Source organism: Hordeum vulgare, chromosome 2H (genome assembly GCF_904849725.1).
Source record: "Hordeum vulgare subsp. vulgare chromosome 2H, MorexV3_pseudomolecules_assembly, whole genome shotgun sequence".
Taxonomy (NCBI): Eukaryota; Viridiplantae; Streptophyta; class Magnoliopsida; order Poales; family Poaceae; genus Hordeum; species Hordeum vulgare.
Genome location: NC_058519.1, coordinates 222125815 through 222131015, shown reverse-complemented (window position 1 = coordinate 222131015; position 5201 = coordinate 222125815).

The following is a 5201-nucleotide window of genomic DNA, read 5'->3' as shown; positions in this document are numbered from 1 at the left end:
CAACAGAGTGTCTGAACGTCGTAATCACACTTTATTAGATATGGTACGATCTATGACGTCTCTTACCGACTTACCGCTATCATTTTTGGGATATGCATTAGAAACTGCAGCATTCACTTTAAATAGGGCACCGTCTAAATCCGTTGAGACGACACCGTATGAACTATGGTTTGGCAAGAAACCTAAGTTGTCGTTTCTTAAAGTTTGGGGCTACGATGCTTATGTGAAGAAACTTCAACCAGAAAAGCTCGAACCCAAAGCGGAGAAATGCGTATTCATAGGATACCCTAAGGAAACTATTGGGTATACCTTCTATCTTAGATCCGAAGGTAAAACCTTTGTTGCCAAGAACGGATCCTTTCTAGAGAAAGAGTTTCTCTCGAAAGAAGTAAGTGGGAGGAAGGTAGAACTTGATGAGGTAAGTACACCCCCTCTCGAACAGGATAGTAGCGCAGCGCGGGAAGTTGTTCTTGTGGCGCCTACACCAACTGAAGAGGAAGTTAATGATAATGATCATGAAGCTTCAGATCAAGTTACTACTGAACCGCGAAGGTCCACGAGGGCACGCTCCGCACCAGAGTGGTACGACAACCCTGTGATGGAAATCATGTTGTTAGACAATGGTGAACCTTCGAACTATGAAGAAGCGATGGCGGGCCCGGATTCCAACAAATGGCTTGAAGCTATGAAATCCGAGATAGGATCCATGTATGAGAACAAAGTATGGACTTTGGTGGACTTGCCCGATGACCGGCGAGCCATAGAAAATAAATGGATCTTCAAGAAGAAGACTGATGCAAATGGTAATGTAACCGTTTATAAAGCTCGACTTGTCGCAAAGGGTTTTCGACAAATTCAAGGAGTTGACTACGAAGAGACTTTCTCTCCCGTAGCGAAGCTGAAATCAGTCCGAATCATGTTAGCGATTGCCGCCTTTTATGATTATGAAATTTGGCAAATGGACGTCAAAACAGCGTTCCTTAATGGGAACCTTAAGGAAGAGTTGTATATGATGCAACCAGAAGGTTTTGTCGACCCTAACGGTGCTAACAAAGTGTGCAAGCTCCAGCGCTACATCTATGGGCTGGTGCAAGCATCTCGGAGTTGGAACATTCGCTTTAATGAGGTGCTTAAAGCGTTTGGGTTCATACAGGTTTACAAAGAAGCCTATCTGTACAAGAAAGTGAGTGGGAGCTCTGTAGCTTTCCTCATACTGTATGTGGATGACATATTATTGATGGGGAACAATACAGAAATGTTGGAGAGCATAAAGGCCTATTTGAACAAGAGTTTTTCAATGAAGGACCTTGGAGAAGCTGCATACATATTAGGCATCAAGATCTATAGAGATAGATCGAGACGCCTCATAGGTCTTTCGCAAAGTATATACCTTGACAAGATATTGAAGAAGTTCAATATGGAAAACTCAAAGAAAGGGTTCTTGCCAGTTTTGCAAGGTATGAGATTGAGTAAGACTCAGTCGCCGACCACGGCAGCAGATAGAGAGAAGATGCGTTCTGTCCCCTATGCTTCAGCCGTAGGCTCTCTTATGTATGCCATGTTGTGTACCAGACCTGATATAAACCTTGCCATAAGTTTGGTAGGGAGGTACCGAAGTGATCCCGGTATGGAACACCGGACAGGGGTCAAGAATATCCTTAAGTACCTGAAAAGGACTAAGGAAATGTTTCTCGTTTATGGAGGTGACGAAGAGCTCGTCGTAAAGGGTTACACCGATGCCAGCTTCAACACAGATCCGGATGACTCTAAGTCACAGACCGGATACATATATGTTTTGAATGGTGGGGAAGTGAGCTGGTGCAACAACAACATCTACATGTGAAGCGGAGTACATAGCTGCTTCAGAAGCGGCTCATGAAGGAATTTGGATGAAGGAGCTCATCACTGACCTTGGAGTGGTTCCAAGCGCGTCAGGTCCAATTACACTCTTCTGTGATCACACTGGGGCCATTGCCATTGCCAAGGAGCTGAGGTTTCACCGGAAGACCAAGCACATCAAACGCCGCTACAACTCCATCCAAGACCATATCCAGAGTGGAGTAATAGATATTTGTAAAGTACACACGGAACTGAATATTGCAGACCCGTTGACTAAACGTCTTCCACGATCAAAACAAGATCAAGAACATAATGCTATGGGTGTTCGATACATCACAATGTAACTAGATTATTGACTCTAGTGCAAGTGGGAGACTATTGGAAATATGCCCTAGAGGCAATAATAAAATGGTTATTATCATATTTCCTTGTTCATGATAATCGTCTATTGTTCATGCTATAATTGTATTAACAGGAAACAGTAATACATGTGTGAATAAGTAGATCACAGTGTGTCCCTAGCAAGCCTCTAGTTGGCTAGCTCATTAGTCAATAGATGATCATGGTTTCCTGATCATGGGCATTAGATGTCATTGATAACGGGATCACATCATTGGGAGAATGATGTGATGGACAAGACCCAATCCTAAGCATAGCACTAGATCGTATTGTTCGTGTGCTAAAGCTTTTCTAATGTCAAGTGTCTTTTCCTTCGACCGTGAGATTGTGCAACTCCCGGATACCGTAGGAGTGCTTTGGGTGTATCGAACGCCACAACGTAACTGGGTGACTATAAAGGTGCACTACGGGTATCTCTGAAAGTGTCTATTGGGTTGGTACGAATCGAGATCGGGATTTGTCACTCCGTGTGACGGAGAGGTATCTCTGGGCCCACTCGGTAGAACATCATCATGAGCTCAATGTGACTAAGGAGTTAGTCACACGATGACGTACTACAGAACGAGTAAAGAGACTTACCGGTAACGAGATTGAACAAGGTATAGGTATACCAACGATCGAATCTCGGGCAAGTTTTATACCGACAGACAAAGGGAATTGTATATGGGATTGATTGAATCCTTGACATCGTGGTTTAGCCAATGAGATCATCATGGAGAAAGTGGGAGCCACCATGGGTATCCAGACCCCGCTGATGCTTATTGGCCGAGAGGTGTCTCGGTCATGTCTGCCTGTCTCCCGAACCCGTAGGGTCTACACACTTAAGGTTCGATGACGCTAGGGTTATAGGGAATTGTTATACGAGGTTATCGAAAGTTGTTCGGAGTCCCGGATTTGACCCCGGACGTCAAGACGAGCTCCGGAATGGTCCGGAGGTAAAGATTGATATATAGGACAGATGGTTTCGGACACCGGAAGTGTTTCGGGCGTCACCGGTAACGTACCGGGACCACCGGGACCACCGGAGGTGGCCCCGGGGGTCCACCGAAAGGGGGCAACGACCCCGGGAGGCTAGATGGACCAAGTGGGGAAGGGAACCAGCCCCTAGGTGGGCTGGTGCGCCCCCCACTCAGCCCATGGGCCAAGAAGAGGGGAGAAGGGGGGGGGGGAACCCTAGCGCAGGTGGGCCTAAGGCCCACCAGAGGGGTGCGCCACCCCTCCTCCCTGCCCTGGCCGCCGCCCCCTCTGCCATCTGGGGCTGCCGCACCACCTAGGGGGGAACCCTAGGGGTGGTGCACCCCCTCCCCTCCTCCTATAAATAGTGGGGGTTTTGGGGCTGTTGGAGATTAACTTTTCCCTCTCCCTCGACGCAGTCGTGCCCTTCATTCTCCTCCTCTGTGCCGGTGCTTGGCGAAGCCCTGCCGGGAGACCTCATCTCTCCATCGACACCACACCGTCATGCTGCTGGAGTTCTTCCCCAACATCTCTCCATCGACACCACACCGTCATGCTAGAGATCTTCAAAGGTATGAAGATGCACTCACCCCTCTTTCGTTGCTGGTCTGTCCATAGGAAGATCTGAATATGCGTAGGAAAATTTTGAATTTATGCTACGTTACCTAACAAAACTTGTATTTCCAAAGAAGTGAGTGGGAGCACTATAGAATTTCTCATAAGTATATGTGGTTCACATATTGTAGATCGGAAGTAACGTAGAATTTCTGTGAAGCATAAAGGGTTGTTTGAAAGGAGTTTTTCAAAGGAAAACCTGGATAGAGCTACTTGAACGTTGAGCATCAAGATCTATAGACATAGATCAAAACGCTTAATAGAACTTTCAATGAAATACATGCCTTGACAAGTTTTTGAAGGAGTTCAAAATAGATCAGCAAAGAAGGAGTTCTTGGATGTGTTGTAAGGTGTGAATTTGAGTAAGACTCAAAGCCCGACCACAGCGGAAGAAAGAGAAAGGACGAAGGTCGTCCCCTATGCCTTAGCCGTAGGCTCTAAAGTATACCAACCTGTGTACCGCACCTGATGTGAGCCTTGCCATGAGTCTGTCAAGGGGTACAAAAAGGTGATCCAGGATTGAATCACTAAAACAGCGGTCAAAGTTATCCTTAGTAACTAGTGGACTAAGGAATTTTTCTCGATTATGGAGGTGATTAAAGAGTTCGTCATAAAGGGTTACGTCGATGCAAGCTTTGACACTAATCCGAATAACTCTGAGTAGTAAAACGGATTCGTATAGTAGAGTAGATATTTGGAGTAATTCTGAATAGCATGTAGTAGCAGCATCTATATGATGACATAAATATTTGTAAAGCACACACGGATCTGAAAGATTAAGAACCGTTGACTTAAACCTCTCTCACGAGCAAGACGTGATCAAAACCCAGAACTATATGGGTGTTGGATTCGTTAAAATCACATGGTGATGTGAACTAGATTATTGACTCTAGTGCAAGTGGGGGACTGTTGGAAATATGTCCTAGAGGCAATAATAAATTAGTTATTATTATATTTCTTTGTTCATGATAATCGTTTAGTATCCATGCTATAATTGTATTGATTGGAAACACAAATACATATGTGGATACATAGACAAAACACTGTCCCTAGTAAGCCTCTAGTTGACTAGCTCCTTGATCAAAGATGGTCAAGGTTTCCTGACCATAGACAAGTGTTGTCACTTGATAACGGGATCACATCATTAGGAGAATCATGTGAGGGACAAGACCCAAACTACGAACGTAGCATGTGATCGTGTCATTTTATTGCTATTGTTTTCTGCGTGTCAAGTATTCATTCCTATAACCATGAGATCATGTAACTCACTGACACCGAAGGAATACCTTGTCTGTATCAAACGTCACAACGTAACTGGGTGACTATAAAGGTGCTCTACAGGTATCTCCGAAGGTGTCCATTGAGTTAGCATGGATGAAGACTGGGATTTTTCA